This window comes from Anguilla rostrata, chromosome 8 (assembly GCF_018555375.3).
Source record: "Anguilla rostrata isolate EN2019 chromosome 8, ASM1855537v3, whole genome shotgun sequence".
NCBI classification, from domain to species: Eukaryota; Metazoa; Chordata; class Actinopteri; order Anguilliformes; family Anguillidae; genus Anguilla; species Anguilla rostrata.
Window position 1 is genome coordinate 46,099,556 of NC_057940.1, and position 19,395 is coordinate 46,118,950.

General features: G+C 39.0%; 1 protein-coding gene and 1 long non-coding RNA gene across 8 annotated transcripts in view; one reads left to right on the forward strand and one right to left on the reverse strand.

The window, feature by feature from the left end:
• LOC135261815 (uncharacterized) overlaps positions 1-417 on the reverse strand; it is an 81,241-nt gene extending 80,824 nt beyond the window's left edge. Inside the window, exon 1 of one of the 2 annotated variants that reach the window (XR_010332037.1) lies at positions 280-414. This is a non-coding gene — a long non-coding RNA (uncharacterized LOC135261815). Of the gene's footprint in view, positions 1-279 lie in introns of both variants that reach the window. The other variant, XR_010332038.1, reaches the window with a different exon arrangement.
• Positions 1-19,395, forward strand: part of csmd3b (CUB and Sushi multiple domains 3b) — a 919,486-nt gene that overhangs the window by 189,448 nt on the left and 710,643 nt on the right. The gene's annotated exons all lie outside the window — the stretch shown is intronic.

Genomic DNA, 19,395 nt, shown 5'->3' on the forward strand with positions numbered 1-19,395 from the left:
TATAAGAAAATTGTCATGATAAGCTGCAAGGTATTAATAATGTTACCATATCAAAACACTAAGCATATTGTTTGACCACTTACTATTAAATAGGTTTACCACGCAAGTCCCCTGCAAGTAAGCCGATTCACATGCACACCAGTAGCCAAAAGCTGCCACGAAGAAAGCATAAAGAGTCAAATATGTCACTACAACAAGGAACTGTTTCTATATCACACCTTGTACCGCAATGTAAAATTCCGTTTAACAAAAAAATAACAAACGCTTTTTAAAACATACCACTGTTTCATTCCCACGCTGGATTCAAGCACTTCCGTACAAACGCGAGCTGCCGTGTCAGAACGGAATTCTCGCGTCACCTTATAGGAAACGTCATTCTGTCCATTCCCAGTCCCGATATCTCCCAGGTCCTAAGGTCCTACCCGTTACATCTACATCAATAACTTAGCCAGTATTTTACAGACACTTCAGACCTATTGTAGAAATGTTTGCCTGTCTTCCACAACACGAGGCTGTAGGGCTCAGGAAACATTCCAATGCTGCCTGTTGATAGAATGGGTGGTGTTTGTGTTAGATGTTTATTTAGGAGTCTTATTTGGGATGGCCATGTGTTGCAGTTCGGTCAGTGAGAGGAAGTTGTTTTTCCTTGTGTGTCAAGGGGCTTAATGAAGCTGGCAGTATACTCAGTAATAAGAAAGAACTTCAGGATTGAGAACCACCGGCGAACATATCCACGAACACTGTTGTCGGTATACTCAGTGAGAACACCACACCGCTGGGGTGTGTATAATTACAAGGCAGCTATTAACCGGGGCTGGAATCTCGCCCAGACCTCCGTCTTGTGACTACACCCTGGATATATAAAGAGAAGGGCTACGTGAGATCACAACACAAAACAAAAAGTTTAAAGTCTTTAAAGTGGATTTAGTTTAGCTATGCAAATGAAGAAAAAAAGGCGAAGGAGATGGTACGTTCGCCCTCTAAATCAGAGTAGGACGGAGAATGGAGAGTTTTGTCTGTACATTCGGCAAATAAGGAGTTTAGACGAGGGGTCCACTTTCTCTTATTTCCGAATGTGTGCTAGTCGTTTTGATGACTTGCTGAAACGAGTACCACCATTCATCAAACAAGCGGGAACTCACAGAATTCCCATCTCTACAGAAGAGAGATTGGCGTTGACTCTCCGCACAGCATATGAAGTCTGCCCACTGAACTCTCAACTGTGACGTAACCAACCATGTGATATTTGGACCAATAGCTGAGAGGAGGAGGTCGGTGAACAAGAAAGACATTTTCTAAAAGTTCTCCCTGAAGTCCGTCGCACACTGCACCGTGAGAACACACAACACCACGTCTTTTTGTTCTTCAGTCGTTCTCATTGCGTCTTTTTGCTCGAAACGTTCTACTTCTTACGAAGTATACTGCCTACTTTAATGATATACATTGCATTCCTACCTGAATTTACCCTTTTTAACTGCAGAGACGGCACTTCCACTCTTGGCCTCGCTGAACATTGAATTCCCTCTGAGTCATACTCAGACACTCCGAGTGGAACCACCTCATGCACACAGAGCAGGCAATCTGCAGGATTTAAAACAAAAAACTATCACAGACAGTAGCACTTGATACTAGATTCAAACTACTGTACGATTACACATCACTATTATTGTTAGTGAAACCCATCCTCATGAAGATTGAATACTGGACGGTAGGTAGCCCAGTGGTTAGAGCACTGGGCCAGGCCACTTGACGATCATTGCCTAACATTTTCTAACAATTGTGCCCTCGAGCACATAACCCCAACACTATCTCATAATATTGCCGCTTTGAATAAAAGTGTCTGCTAAATGACCAAATTGTAATTGTAATTGTACTAGCTGTTAGTTGTGCTACAGAAAGCCTTTGAATAAGGTTTCAGACTGAGATGGGAAAACATGGGTATGTTCTACACCAGGTGGTTTTAGGCATTCTACATGAGCTGAGACTGTCAAGAAAAACTTCATAGTATTGAAGGCAGTCCATGGAGGCTTGATCTGCTCACCAACTGGGGAGGTTTTTTACCCCTTCTCAAAGGTTGCTGAGAAAAACAGGTACTGTTTTGTAGAAAGGTAATGTGTGGGAATCTCTCCAAGATAACTGACTCTCAACCCAACAAGTGCCAGTTGTAAAGGAACCAACTTGACCTGCTAAAAGACTGTTAGATTCATTAAAATGTGGATACTTGTTGTACGTCTCTCTGGATAAGAGCATCTGCTAAATGCCTGTAATGTAATGTAATGTAATGGATAACACCGGCGATTATTAACAGACAAGCCTTAAAACATCACATCCATCCTTTTTTCTTTGAATTGTGTGAATTCAAAGTGAACCTTCTAATTTATATTCTACAAATAATCATTTTGGTTAAAAAGTAAAATTGCTTGTGGTAAAGAGAGGTAACATTTTTCTATTAATAGTGCATGAAACTGTTGTTACAGAGTTAAAGCACCAGATGTCAGTCAAGACAAAGCCTGGCCAAGGCTTTTCTCATTTGACACTCTTGTCCCCGTGTTATTGGTCACAGACTTCAGGCAGTTGAGGGGAATTGGGAGGATTATGCACAAAAAGCGCTTCATTATTGAATGGTTGCAAATGCAGTTACCCTCCAATTAAAGATGACAGTCTTTACTTTAACAGTGGTACAAAGCCAAGTAGTTAGAGCATCAGACAGTGGCAGAAAGGTCTCTGGTTTGAGTCTCAACCTTGAAAAGGGGGAGCTTAACCCATGTCTGGAGGGCTACTAGGTGAGTTCCCATCAATAACTGCCTACCATTGTGCCCTTGAGCAAGACACTTAACCCCAACACACATAACATGCAGGGGGGCTGCTCATGATAACTGACCCTGTGCTTGACTCTGTGGACACCATGGGGGGATGGTTGAGATAGAATAGCAGAAGAGCAAATTTTAGGACACAAAAGACATAAATCATCAGACTTCAATGTTCAATCTTGTGGAATGTGAGCTACTGGGCCAACTGGAGTGTTACTGGCCAACCAATAGCTCAGGTGACCAACACTGTGCTGCCCTCAGCCTACCGTGGCTGTATCTGTGTATCTGTCTCTGCCTAGATGTGTCTAGTGGTGGGTTGGCTTTGTATAGACATCAAGTTGACATACTCCCTTCTAAAATGGACTGAATTAATGAGTTGTATTATATTGCATATATTGCTTGGCCATCACCCCACGGTGGGCTCACTGTGGTCAAGAGTAGCAGACTGTTTGGTATAATCTGTACCTTTGTAGCCTGTGAAAACAAGCATGTACTATAGCAGACAGGCTTTCCAAGAAAAAAAATACCATCTCTGTTTTATCATGGTAGAGTTTGAGGGTTTGGATAAAAGCATCTGCTAAATGACAAAAAAATACCCAATTAGTCACAAGTGCGGCTCCTCCGGGTATAGAATGAGATGCACACATGGAGCAGCAGTTGTCGATTCTGAAGACTGTAAGAAAGTATACTATAAAATGTCACACTCTGGGTAATAGCATGAATATATTGTATGTTCCTGTTAATTTCATTGTGCACACCTGATGCGTCAAAAATCATCTCAGCAAACTCTCCTCTTTTCAGCGACATAGCCTTCTTGGAGGGGTCTAAAGTCAAATGCGATGGGATGTTCGGGAAGTTCTCAACAATCTGTCTTGCCATCTTGCCAACAATGAATTCGTTTTTATATGAATTTGCCGACTACACAATGTCAAAAATTGAAATCAAGGTTATCAAATGTGACAAAGAGTAGAGGACATGCAAACATCGTGTTTTATAAATGTTCACCTCCAAAACAAACACCCAACAGCTGAATCCATCATGTTGTTTGGTGTGGTTGACGGTTGCTCCCTTCCACTTCAACCCCACCCAGTCAGTCTTCCCATGCCTGTTGAGGCGCATTTTGAAGTACTCCCTGTATGGGGAACAAATTGTATTATCATCTAATAGATGAATTGGTGTTGTGCCCTACATGCAGGACTTAGCCATCAATTCAAAATAAAAACAAGCTTATTGATGCATAAATATGTGCAAATTATGTACAAATGTACCTCAATCTTGAGGCAGCATTCTCAGATTCCTTCTGCTCCTGTCCTCCAGATGGATCCACAAGGATCCATCCCTGATGCAGCTTGAAAGTACTGTGACAAATTATACATCTGTTTCACCATACACTTAATTTTACAAAACGGCACAATTAAATGAGTAAGTGTGTGTGGTCGAGTGATTGAGAAAGATGATCTCACCAGGAACATCCAGTGCAGGTTCTGGATATTAATGAATGCTATCACTGCATCGTGGTGAATGTAACCTGAAACGGAAGATACTTAGTATTCCATATTGATAAGGCTTTTCAGAAGAATGTTGCCAGCATTACCAAAAAGCAAAGATAAAAACCGTCAATACAAAATAGAACATTAGGAAAAGGTTATGGTGAAGGCAAGTCACAAGGGCTAGGAATCACAATAGATAAGAGGGGAGATAAGAAGGAAAAGGGAAGACCAATATATGAAAATGTGTGTGTGTGTGTGTGTGTATGTGTGTGTGTGTTTTTGTATTTCAGGTAGAATGCAAAAGGCTTTGAGGGGTTCTTTAAACAGGCATAGGTGGGATAGAGCTGATATGTTTCCCATTTTTTGAGTAAGAGATGGAACACAGCAGGTGATAGGAAAATAAATTAGTGGATGAGGGTCTTTGCCACATGAGAGGAAAGAGAAATTGTGTTGTTGACTCTGACCAGATACAGTACCTTCCGTAGACAATGATGAGTCATATTATCTCTGGTCCCATGAAGGATAACACCACCGCTGTAATGGTTTAGCAAAAAGATCCTTTTCCCATTTCCACTTTCATTCAGTAGCACCTGGAGGTATGATTCCATTACCTGAAAAAGAAAATGTTTAGCAATAACTGTTTTGAAATTTCAAATGATCAAATATTTAGTTTGAAATATTTTTGAACTCTATCCTGTATGATGTTCAAAAAAAATGTTCCATAAGAGCTCTGTGGGAAAATAAAAAGAGTTTTTTTTTTTTTTTTTACAATTATGAAAACTGTGTAGTCTTGGTTACCTCCCCTGCCAGCCAGTGGTGAGGCTTCAGTGTAAGGAGCTCTTCGTGGTGCAGGGTGTAGGAAACATTCTTGTTTTCCTTTGACTGGATTACAGCAACTACCACACCACTGTCTTTCTTCCCCCAGACTTGATCTGAAACACATTAGTTAAAGTTAAAGTTGATACATACTATTTCACACCTAGTTAGACAACATAACACTACATATTAGTATTTGTCATACCTGCTTTGACAATTGTGTAGAGCATGAGTTTGTGTTGTTCTGTGTGTCTTTATTATGATTTGAAACATCGCTGGGGAATTGTTGTCATGGAATTATTGTATAATGGATGTTCTTTAATGTTGTGTTATCAATCACAATAGAAATAGTATAGATATTGGCTTGTGTATGCAAGGTACCGTGGTTTGTGTTCTGTTAGCGCCATCTTGTGGCTGGTCTTTGTCAGAGGATTTTATGTCTTTCTTTGTCAGATTTTGAGCAATTTTGCGACTCTTTTGAGCAATTTTCTGGGGAACCTGCAATGCATATAAAGAACAAAATGTTATGAAACCATTGTTAAGGTATTACAAAAACAATATGTTCAGTGCAATTATAATAGTAGTAGTAGTTCATGATACCTTCACAGAAGTATTCAAGGTGCTTGTGGAGCAGTCTTGGGTCACAGTCATCCCTGTTTTCTTCTGCTTTGGTGATGGCATTTTGGATGGGGGGTCAAAATATTTAGATCTTTTTCTGATTGGTGTGGTGGTCTTTTGGCCCACTGTTCCTCTGGGTTGTCGATGCTGCACTTCTTTGGCCTTGTTGACGTAATTGGCCTCTCGAGTAATTCCCCAGGCATGCCATTATTAATTATGTGCTCCCTATATTGTCCTTGTAGCGAGGCATGCTGCCTATTTATGAAGGCTACAGGGTGAAGAGCTTTGTCTTTTTTTAGAATTGAGTTCTTCACAATTCCAAACCACTGCTCCACATAGGTGTTTGTTTGCCTTTTCCTCCGTCCAAAGCATAGCGGCAAAGGTCTCCAAGGAGAATACCACTCCACAGTGGGAAGATTCCCAAGTAGTCACTGAAGAGCACATCTAATAACTCGGGACAGTGGTACTGGTTTGGACCTGCTTGTTGGTTACTCTCCATCTGGATTTCACCACAACCCTTCTCAAACACTCCCTGGAACTCCTTGGTAAAGGGTGACCTTGCAAAGATGGTATCTGCATGTGTGGGAAGATCACTCTGTTGGAAGAGAGGCTTTGTGGTTGTATCACTGTCGACATGTAGTATACCTGTTTTGGCGATGAGCCCTTGTAAGACACTGATACTCTTTTTTTACTTCCTCTGAGGAGTCCTTTGCCATGAACACAACAGACGTGATGAAAGACTGTCAAAGCAGCCAACATGCATGTGCTGTTCAACAGCTGTGCAAAGCTGCAAGTCGCAAACTCTCTCCGCGCCTTGTCTGTGGTCTTCCTGCTGAAAGCCCCAGACACAGCCTTGACCACATGGGCAGAGCAGAGGTGGAGAATGGTTAGTTTCCTCATTTGCCTACTGGTGAGTCTGCTTTGGATTATGAGGTGCGCCTTCTCGGGGTAGACATCTATGTTCTCCTTATTAAATGCCAGAAGGACACTTTGAATTAAGGCCCAACTATAATCAATTTCTACATGGTGGACCCTGCTGACTGTCACTTTCGACATTTTCATGATGGTCTGCATCAACCAAAACAACAGATTTGGAATGGCATGATCATTGGTGATCATTTCTGTCACGGGCAGAGGGAGCCTGTCTCTTCCTTCTCCAGGTGGGGTAAGGCAGTAATAAAATACCCTTTTGTCTTAGTTGGGTATTTTGCTGACTATCCCTCCAGTAGCATTTAGGAACAGGGTGACTGGTTTTCCTGGTCCATCAGTGGTGAATGGCAATTCCAAGGCCACATTCTGTGTAGAGGTGGACAGCAAATGGATCTACCTGAAGGTGCTGGATGTATCCAGGACAGAAAGTGAAGTTGTCTGACTCTCGTTGGATCTTTTGTGCAAGGATTCATTCCAAAATTATGTCATTGTGTAGACGTGTGCTACGATGGACTTCCGAGCTGATAACTTTAAACACATTCTTTGAAACTGTTCTTGTCATGTTGCCTGCCACCAACTCATCTACTGGTGTCTTACTGAGTTTAGAATAGTATGTGTCGCTGACATCTTTGTAAAGGGCTTTGGCTATTTTGCCCCTCATTAGGTAGGTGGCAGGGCGTGACCTTACTGCCCCTTTCTCATGTGTAACACATCTAACACGCGTTACATTCATATGAACCATCACATACCTTTTGGCTTGTTTTTTGTTATGTTAAAGATGTAGCGTGCTTTACATGCCTTGAAAGAACAAACCGCCTTCACTGTGAGGTAGGGACACTGCTTCTTTCGGCTCCGCTTCACCTTAATATGTTGATATTGGAATATCAGGGTGCAGCAAGGATTAATCTTCCGGAATGTCTTGTAAAATATGTCAGTCCAAGGTTTTCGGAGCTGGTAGGTGCCAGGCAGTGGCTTAATATTTTCCCATTAATTCTTTTCTATTTGAATGTGGAATGTCTTGGCTCCTGGTCTTGTTTGTCTGCATTTTGTATATTCACCAACATCCTCCTCTGCTATAGAAGGCTCCGCCACATCCTCCTCTGCCACATCCTGCTCCTCCACATCTTCCTCTGCCACATCTTCCACTGTCATACCCTCCACCACATCAAGAGATAAATCATTGTTTTCCCCACAGGACAACTTTTCTGATTCATCACTCTCCAATGCAGCGACATTTACATGTATGGCACATCCCACATTTAATTTTGTAACAGTTGACCTCACCCCTCTCCTGTTGTCATGCCACACCACATGAAGCCATGTTATCAAATATGCTTTATCCATCCCAAAAATCCTCTTGGACAAGGTAGACCAGATTTCTGAATTCCATTTTGCATTCACTCTCATTAAATCTACAGTATAAAACTCAGTAATGAGGACCTCCACTCCTCTGGCTTTTCTCCATAGGTCCTCCTTTCTCTTGGCACGGCCCATTCTGCACTTCTTTTTAAATACTTTTTAAATTATGAAATGGACCAGCACTGAGAAATCATTGAGAATAATTTTTTTGTCAAATATTGGCAAAGTTCTTGATCTAAGCAGAATTAAATGCATTTTTTTATTGATTTCTTGAATTTTAATAAAATGGCAGTCCATTATTTGTGAAAACCAAAGGTTGTGGAAGAAGGCCAGACGTTGTTAGAATAATATACAATTGGTTTGATCTGTCTCCTTCTAATATTGGCAGAGTTATTGATCTAAGCAGAATTAAATATATTTTTAATTGACTTATTGAAATTTAATAATTTGGCAGTCCATTATTCGTGAAAACCAAAGGTTGTGGAAGAGGGCCAGGCATTCATAGAATAATCTGCAATTGGTTTGAGGTGTTTTTGTCAAATATTCCAATGTTATTGATCTAAGCAGAATTAAATGCATTTTTAATTGATTTATTGAATTTTAATAAATTATGAAAAAAAAGGTTGTGGGACAGATATTAAACAGTCTGAATGTAAATAAATAAAAAAATAATGGGAGGAGAAACACAGGTTCCTGATTATGATTGCACTTTTACCTCAGTCCCTAACCAAGGCACAAAATTACCTCGGTACAAAACATACTGGAGTACAGAGTATAGAAATACATACTAGAGCTAATTATTACACATTTAGGTACTGTACCGCATTGTGTGACAATTTCTTTTAAAATCTTATATCAATGTTTCATCTTAAACCCCTGAGGGGCTCATTTATATGCTTTATAATGGACAAAAAGAATTGTATTCATATTTGGAGAGATTTTGGATATGTTTCTGGACCCCTAGATAATTACCACTTGAAAATGATGCAACAGTGAGTTTCTTGACTCAAAACAGTTGATTTGTAGTGAAATACATGAATATGTTGTGATTTACAGCAATGCATAATTTAGACATTTTAGATAGATTTGGAGATGCTGGGTACACTGCTTAGTTTTTGCTTCATAGATCTTTAGTAGTTGTACATATCCACCCTTATATTTTATGAACTTGTGGTCAAGAGGTTTTTGATCCAGGACATGTATAGTTTAACCTGCTGTATATATGCAATCTCTCAGTATTTCCTTGCAAAATAAAAAAGAGCAAATTCATTTTTTATTTTTTGCCAAGACAATTGCATTTGTGGCACTTTATTTCTTCCAAAATTATGAATATAAACTAGTTAGTATTAGTATTATTATAGTTATAGTATTATTAGTAAGTTAGTATTGCAAATGGTACAAATGTCTTGCTTCATTTAAGCCATTTTTCAAGTCTCTGTGGTGTTCACATCTGGAGTTATAAAGCTTTAAATAGGGTATCCCCCGAAATGGGCAAGGATTGGCCAGATTTTGCATGTGCGCTAAGGGGTTAAAGAGTAACAATTACATGCATGGATACAATTGTGTTTACATGTACTTATCAAAGATATATTGAAAGTTCAGTGAAAGTATAATGTTACTAGCCACAATAAGTTGCATTTGTAGCTTATGGATCTATTTTTTTACAGCTCACCGGCTATGATTTATCATAATAGTAAATAGCTATTTTCACTGCAGGCACAAGGTATTAGAGTAGTGATAGTGTAGTGATGAAAACATTGGCAAAGTCTGGGTAATAACACAAATGAGTAAGAAAGCTGATTTTTTGAGGACATGTACTTTTCATGTTTCTTTTGATTGATTGTAGTTTTTACTTTTAATGAAGTATTTATTAGAGAAATTCTATACTTTTTCTTTTGCTACAATTGACTTTTGCTACAACTGACTTTACAATTGACTATTCATGCTGACTGTTCTTTAAACTACACTGAGGGAAAAAAGAAATGCAGCACTCTCTTTGTGACTGATATTTGATCGTTCATCATTTAATAATGAACAAAGAATAAGAAATGTAAACAATATCATTAACATAAACAATGTAAATGAACAACAATTAAGCAAAAGTGTACTGTAAAACACCAGAAAACCAGTAACAATTTTACTATTTTACTTCAGTCACACTTCAATAATGTGTGGCCACCTCTTGCAGCCACTACTTCTTGTCATATTTGTTGCATAGAATCAATACATGTCTGTATCTCTTGTTGGGGATATTTTCCCATTCCTGTAGAAGTGCATCATGCAGTTGCTGGGTAATAATTGGAGGATCATATCTTCTGATGCTGTGATTCAGCACATCCCATACAGGTTCTATTGGGTTCAGCTCAGGGAAGTAGGAAGGCCAAGGCAGCACCTGTACATCTGCATCCCAAAGTGCATTTGTGACCACTCCAGCTGTGTGTGGCCTGGCATTGTCCTATTGTAAGGTCAAGCCATGTTGTCTAACATATGGAACAATGAGCTGATCCACAATCTCATCCCGAAAACGCTCTCCATTCAGCCTACCCTGCACAAAGTGAAGTTAGGTCCTGCCTGCATGGTGAATCCCTGCCCACACCATCACACTGGGCCCACCCCATCTGTCGGTTTACTGAACACAGGCATCAGCATGCCTCTCTCCTCTTCTTCGCCACACTCCAGCCCTTCCATCTGCATGGAACAGGCAGAAGCATGACTCATCTGTGAATAGGATCTGATGCCACTGCAACCAAGTCCATCGCAGCCTCTGTCTGCAACAGTTCTGTTGAGCACAACGTCTTGAGGGGGTGAGTGGAGGCCCTCTGTTAGAACTTATTGCTGTGAGACCAGCAGCACGGAGTTTGTTCCTCACTGTTCTTGGACTAATGTGGGCATTGTGTGTGCCAAAAGTTGCAGCGGCAGTTCGGGTAGCAGGTCTAAAACGATTTCTCAGATGGGTCAGTCTGATGTATTGGTCCTGTGCCGGTGTTGTCACACGAGGACTACCAGATCTTGGACAGTCCACTGTTGTGCCAGTTTACTGAAATCTTGGTGGCCTCTTGCTTTATGTGACCTGAGCTTTCAATTACAGACTTCTGAGACTCAAGTGAGATCTCAATATGTAGGCATTGTTGCCAATTACCTTGTTAGGCAAAAGTGCACATTTTGTGTGACTAAGGAGTTGCAATTCTTCAACACACAAGCTGTTTTAGTTGTGATCAGGTTTAAAAGAAATGAACACATTTCTTCCATATTCCAGACATTGTTGCGTTTCTTTTTTCCCTCAGTGTATGTCTGTATGTATGCATTAATGCTGTTACCACAATTTAATGTTTGAATACTTGATTGTCTGTGTGCAGCAGGTGCTGCTATTGTTCATCCCCGGCCACTCCTGCTACTTCTGTTTAAATTAAAATGCAAAAAAAGGGAACAGTTATATAATGAATTGTGTGCTTTGCCTTCCAAAAGACACAATTAAGCATTAAAAACTTCCAATCTATGCAAGCATGCTGAGGTAAGTTAGCTGCACACTATTGGACTAGCTAATGTTATCAGGTTGCCCTTGACTAGATTCAAAATGCAAGTAATTGTAATTACTAACTTATCTGTTGTTTCTGGTGTAACAAACGGTAATGTCTTTTGGGCTTTTATATTCTTTTATCGGTAGAAATGTACTTCTGCACACTTAGGTTCATCCATGTTTAATTTATTGTATCAATCTTTTGGTCTAGTCAGTCACCAGAGCATACCTTGGATGAATGTGTCCATAAGTACTTTTCTACTTAGTGACACATAATAATGGTGCGCCCCCCTCCCCAGAATATCAGAAGATGGGTTATACAGGGCTGACACTCATTTTCACTGCCACTGCTGAAACATGGTGCACAATATTTCCCACCACCTGTTCTCTTGCGTACTTATTGTTCTTATTTTTCTTATTTTCTTTCCACCTAAATCTCTGCATGCTTCCTCTCCTACAGCATTTAAGCTAGACATGCCATTCCAGCTTTATAATATTAAACTTGGTTTAGAGCAGTGTACTTGTACAAGGCTTTTGGAAAATGTGTTTTGGGGACAAAGCCCATAGAGAATGAAGGCGGAATGAAAAGTGAAATGCAATAATAGGGAATGTTGAGCCTTGTGACGACTTAGTGCACGTGCTGTTGTTTCAGCCAATAGGACACTTGCCACTTACACAAAGCTAAAAAGACACCATTTTGTGCTTGTGAAGCAATTTAATGTACCAACCTTATTCATAATAAATACTTTTTATAGTGGTAATTTAACAATAATATCACAGTAGGCTGGTGGCACTGCACTGCAAAAAATAAAATAAAAATTGAATTTGCTCTTTTTTAGTTTACAATGAAATACTGAGAGATTGCATATATACAGGAGGTTAAACTATACATGTCCTGGATCAAAAACATCTTGACCACAAGTTCATAAAATCTAAATAATAAAGGGTCGATATGTAGGACTACTAAAGATCTATGAAGCAAAAACTAAGCAGTGTACCCAGAATCTCCATATCTATCCAAAATGTCTAAATTATGCATTGCTGTAAATCACAACATATTCACATATTTCACTACAAATCAACCGTTTTGACTCAAGAAACTCACTGTTGAATTATTTTCGAGTGGGAATTGCAAGCCTTCCACCAGGACAGTAGTCTAAAATATCTAGGGGTCCAGAAACATATCAAAAATCTCTCCAAAAATGAATTAAATGTGTTTTGTCCAATATAAAGCCTATAAATGAGCCCCTTATGAAGGTTTAAGATGAACAATTGATATCAGATTAAATAATAATGCTAAAACATTGTCACATAATGCGGTACAGTACCTAAGTGTGTAATAATTAATTATCTCTGTACTCTGTTTTCTTGTATGGGGATGGGACAACATGAAAACAATTTTCAACCGTCCACCACGTTTTGGCAATGTTCCAACTCTCAGGTCTACACTGTTGCAAGCATCACTAAAACTACTAAACTACCCACGAACACTTAAATTACAGTGTGAAATATCCTTTTTTATAAAATACCACTAACCTATTTAAAGACATTCAATTTCAAAAATAATGTATATAACAAAAATATTTTGAGCAGTACTACTTACATAGCAATGATGAAATGTTATCTCTGTTAAGTAGATGGAGACAGAGAGTAAATCTGTCCAGTCGTTCGCTCCTGTTCTGTCTTACTCCAGAAAACGATGTCAGCTAACGAAAATCATTGATAAAGTTTTGTCAGGTTCAGTGTCTTTTACTGCTACCACAGAGGATACGCTGGGCTATAAAACGCTATACCAAAAGCAAACTTAGACATGTTATACATCATTAGACAGCTTATTCTGTCACCTATTGGAACGATTAATTGTTGATCAAGCCAGACTGTACTAAAAAGGGCGACAACACTGTGAACAACATGTATGGTATTACGCACAGCTATTTTGGAAGGTACCAGGCGTCACAAATGCGTGTATATTTCACGAAGGGATTATCCAAGACAATATATGACCACTCAGTCTAAAAAGGAACATCTCTACGGATAAAACCAATGGTAAGGTTGTATATTTATTCAATATTTAGTCCCAGATATTGACTGTAGAATGACATGGTATAATTTTTTGTCTTGTTTATTTTGTTATTCAATGAGCAGAGTTTTCACTGCTGTATTGGCATATCTTAGGGCTATTGTTGGATTTATCTTGTTGCTATGACGGAATACAATTTTTGAGTGGTGAAAGAATATTTCTATGATAGACAATATTGTCCATTATGTCATGAGTGGGGGGTGTAGTTGCAAATGAGACTGCTGGGAGGGGGTGCTTGTTAAATGAATGGCCAGCGCGACAATGGTGGTGCTGCGAAACTCCGTATTCGGCATAGTTGCTGTGTATCGTCTACTAATGAAACTAGAACACAGAGTTTCTGTTTTCAACTCATACTTCGGTTGCAGGAGCACTGAATGTCTGAGTTGAGCAATCTAGGCACGCCGAAGTGCTGACCACTAGGGGGATTATGCTAAGAGGTTAATAAAACTGGATTTTCAATTGCAAATTGGCATGCTGTTTTTAATGTATTTACTATAGTTGCCAACATGGTGAAGTCAGTTGGCAGTGCCAATCATTCTAATCAGTCTTTACCCCATTAAAAACTTTTTGCACAAGCTCTAATTACATTTGAGACACTTATTGATCATCACAGAATACAAATTTGGCAGGTGACATCTGTTTTATATATGATTCAATAAGCAAACTTATCTCTGTCATGGTTAGTACATGTTCTTTGTACAATAGTCAGTGATCATTTCAAACTTAACCTATATGCCCATTCTGATGAAAACATATTGTATATTCAATTAAATAATCTGTGGTGATTTCTTTGGAACTACTGTTATTTTCTGATACGCAAAAACTGCTGGGAAATATGTAATACAGCTGAGCGTATCAAAATACCTTATAGCCTAAACTTTATAAACACAAAAAGTGGATCTCAGAAGAAAAAACAAAAAGCGGAGCAGGACAGAAAGCAACACAAGTTGGGAGCTGAAAGTGTAGGTGATTGCTGATAATTTTGTACATGAGGGATCGTTGAATGCCGGTCAAATCAGTGAGTACATAAAGTGCTTTTTCAAGGAGATTTCTGTTCGGTTTCTGATGGTGCCAGCCTGTTATCGTTTCAACTGTGCCACCACGCCGTTTGTCTAAGCAATTGTTTTATATACATTTGAGGTCAAAAGTTTACATACACCTAGGCTAAATTTATTCAAACTCAGTTTTTCACAACTCCAAACATTTCATGTTACCATACATTTCTTTTGGAAAGTCAATTAGGGCATCTACTTTGTTCACATCAGAAGTATTTTTAAAATAATCGATTGAAGACCAGTTTATTTCAGGTTTAATTCACTTTATCAGAATTCCAGTCAGTCAAAAGTTTACATACACCAAGTTGACTGTCTCTTTAACCCTCTGGGGTCTAAGGGTAAAATGAGGCACACTGGTGATTGTGCGATGCTCTGACATTTGTGTAAATTTCATCAACTTTATATACAGTGATTCCAAAGTGTTTCATATCTTTGTTTTCAGCACAAACTTAGCTACAATAATATGGCAGCAGTAAGTAGGTCATAATCATGTGTGGATTGTAAACTGCTCTAAAAACACACAAACTGTAAACAGTAGTTTTGAACATGCACAGGAATGTTGTAATAAAACACACTAAACAATTGTGACTAAGACTTTTGGTCACTGAAATGTGTTCATCAAGGTCTTGGGTATCAAAATATGACAAAATATTTTAGCAAATCCAATGAGAAATATAAAATAAATTGCTAAAAGTTAGTGTTGTGACTACTATTTTTTAACACCAGGTGAGAATGGCAGGGCAAATGGCCTTTCTGTAATGAATATGCATTGGGAAGAAGGACTTGCCAGCTAAGTAGGCTATTCACACCTGGCCGCATGCCTCCCCACCACTAAGACAAAGACTCAGTGAGCCATTTAGAAGACAGAAACAAAGACATCTTTTGATTTTAGAACATTTATTGAAGTAAACTGCATGGAAGATGAGATGAGACTGGTGTACTCTTGCAACGCCTGCCTGGCCTCTTAGCTAGTGGTGAACTAGGCCATGTTTCCTGATCAACATCTCTGTAAATATAATAAAAACAAAATTGTTAGGAAATGTGACATCAAATCAAACTTTATTTATATAGCACATTTCCTTCAACAGGTGAAAATTAAATGTGCTTTACAAAAAAGGGACAAACCACTAACTAATGAAAACAAAATTTATGAAATGTGACATATACAAACAAAGAACCAAACAAACACAACCAGACACAGAGAAGTAACCTATAATTTTGAGAAGCAATGGTTAGAATCGTTCGTAGTGTGGGAATTTACAAGCACGCATATTAGTGAATATTCCTACAAACACACAGAGAATGTAATACAGCACACATTTACAAATAATGCAAGCTATCAACCAACAACATCAGCTAAACTAAATAAACACTGATATTCCAACTCAGCTACACGCAACTCATCAATAACAATGCCTCAATCTGAAGTAGGCTAAGTCTGTTTAGCTAAGTGGTTATTTTATTGCTATTTCCCGAACTTACTTACAGTATGCTAATATCGATTGTTCAAGGACATCAGTTTTAGAATCCTAGCCACGCCACTACACGCCAGGCATGAGCTATTTATTATGAATATGATCGAAAAACATACAGTCTACCTGATACTTCTAACACAACCAGACGCAGAGAGCCTAGCCTATAATTTTGAGATGCAATAGTTTGAATCGTTCGTAGTGTGGGGATTTACAAACGCGCATATTGCTGGATATTCCTACAAACACACAGATACGTTGCAATACAGTACACATATTTACCAATATGATCATAAGAAATATACTTACGCATGAAGTTGATCCTCAGCTGGATCAGTTCGGTGTTCGAAATGACACCGCTCTTCATCAGTGTCAGCTTCCGGACAGACCATTTTCCAAAATTAAACGAAATGTTCACCTCAAAAGAAGTGAATTAGGCTACACTTTGACATTCTATCCCGCTTTCGCAGACTTAGCATTTCTCACATGGATCTCGCATCGCCCCTCCTTTAGCCTCCTTCTATGGAGAGTAATTATAATGTCGTTAACATGTGAATGCGATTTGGGCGGACGTCCTGCTGAGCGAAATTCACATAGTAATGAGTAAAGTTTAACGAAGCATACATGGTCTAATTAATCAAATTTAAAACTTTTAAAACAATTCATATTATTTGCCAATGGGCGCATTGGAATGTCGCGATTGTCGTCAATGTTTTTGTTGCGTCTGTATGCTAACAGCTCGTGAAGTTAATCATCCAAATAGAAACAAATGTTAATTTCATCTTGTCGAGCTCCGCTGGCAGAGCTCTCGACCCCAGAGGGTTAAACAGTCTGGAAGAAATTGATGTAATGACTTTTTAGAAGCTTCTGATTGGCTAATTGTCATAATTAGGAGTTAATTGGCACCTGTGGATGTATTTAAGGGCCTGCCTTTAGAGCCACTGCCTTTTTGCCCTTGATACCATGGGAAAATCCAAGAAACTCAGCCAAGACCTCAGAAAAAAAATTGTGGACCTTCACAAGTCCGGTTCCTCCTTAGGAGTAATTTCCAAACAACTGACGGTACCACAGGTATCTGTACAAAAAATTATATGCAAATATAAAAATATTGGACCACTCAGGACATCGTTCAGAAAGGAGGCACAAATTAACTCCCAGGATTGAACAAACTTCGGTCCGAAAGGTTCAACTGATCCGCAAGACAACAACAAAAGAATTGGTGAAGGAGTTGGAGGCATCAGGTACCAAAGTATCTACATCCACCATTAAGAGAATCCTACATCGCCATAGCTTGAAAGGCTGTCGCACAAGGAAGAAGTCCCTTCTCCAAGACGGGCATAAAAAAGCCAGAATGAAGTTTGCAGGTGATCACCAGGACGAAGACCTAGCCTTTTGGAGTAGTGTTCTCTGGTCAGATGAAACAAAAATTGAACTGTTTGGGCATAATGATCAGGGTGTGGATTTTAATCCGAAGAACACCATCCCAACTGTGAAGCAAGGGGGTGGCAGCATCATGTTGTGGGGGTGTTTTTGTGGAAAAGGGACTGGTGCCCTTCATAAAATAGATGGCATCATGAGGAAGGGGGATTATCCAGAAATACTGAAGCAACACCTCAAGACATCAGCTAGAAAGTTAAAACTTGGTCTCAACTGGGTCTTCCGGCAGGACAATGATCCTAAGCATACCTCCAAAATTGTAACAAAATGGCTTAAAGACAACAAAGTGAAAGTATTGGAGTGGCCATCACAATGCCCTGACCTGAATCCCATAAGAAATGCGTGGACTGAACTGTAGCATGTCCAAGCAAGGAGGCCCACAAATTTGACTGAGTTACACCAGTTCTGTCAGGAGGAATGGGCAAAAATTCTGGCAAAATATTGTGAGAATATTGTAGAAGGCTAGCCCAAGCGTTTGATTCAAGTTGAGCAATTAAAAGTTAATGCCACCAAATACTAATTGTATGTAAACTTTTGACCCACTGAAAATCTGATATAGTACATAAAAGCTGAAATAAATCTCTTAGCTATTATTCTGAATTGACCTCTTATGGAAATAAAGTAGATACCCTAATTGACTTAACACGGCTACATGAAATGTGTGGAGTTGTGAAAAATTGAGTTTGACTTTAGCCTAAGTGTATGTAAAAGTGTATGTCTTTTGGCCTCTGTATACTGTATCTCATAAAAACACGTTTTCAACGTACAAAAATGCCAAGTTACTCACACATACAAGACATATGCCATCTATCACTCATTCATTCAGACTGCCAAAATCCAGGCCTGCCATTAAAAGTATTGATATCAAAATGATGCCAAGTTACGATACTACAAACAATATAGGCTATCTTGCCACCCCAAAATTTAATAAAATGTATTCCAAAGCAATGCTACCCAATATTTCCTCAGTTCTTTCAAGTCACTTGGCCCTGCGTGTATAAGCATGCAGTACATGGACAGGCCAAACATATGTGTGGATGGCTTTTTCACAGTCAAGATTGATTGAATAGGCGTCTATATGTCCAATTTGTATTGGTATGTATGTATTTCGCTGCCCAGCCTTTCTGTTGCATGAATGATTGTATGTTTCTTGGTATAAATGTCTGTTCGTAAATGTGAATGTAACATGCTGCGAGGGAAATGTCCCCATGGGGATAAATAAGTTCTCTATGTATGTATGTACCATATGTATTTGACATGCAGTATTTATTGTACGTAGCAGATATACAATAACTTGTACATGTACTCAAATTCAGTTCAGAAGCAAGTATAAACATATGTTTTGTGGAGAAATATGCTGCCTGTAGTTACTGACCAGCAGTTTTATACATGAATTTCAATGTGTTCCATGAGGCAATTCAAAATATTTGACACTTTGATCTGACACAAAGTTTACATGACATTGTAAAATGGTAAGATTACAAAACACAGGGCCTAGTGACTTGTAAGAATTGAGGAAATATTGGGGAGCATTGCTTTGGAATACATTTTATTAAATTTTGGTGAGGCAAGATAGCCTATATTGTTTGTAGTATCATAACTTGGCATCATTTTGATATCAATACTTTTAATGGCAGGCCTGGATTTTGGCAGTCTGAATGAATGAGTGGTAGACGGTGTATGTCTTGTATGTGTGATTAACTTGGCATTTTTGTACGTTGAAAACATGTTTTTTTATGAGATGTCATTTCTTTTTGCAAAGCGTTTTATTATGAGAGTGAGAAATGCGAAGTGACCCTGTAAGAAACGGT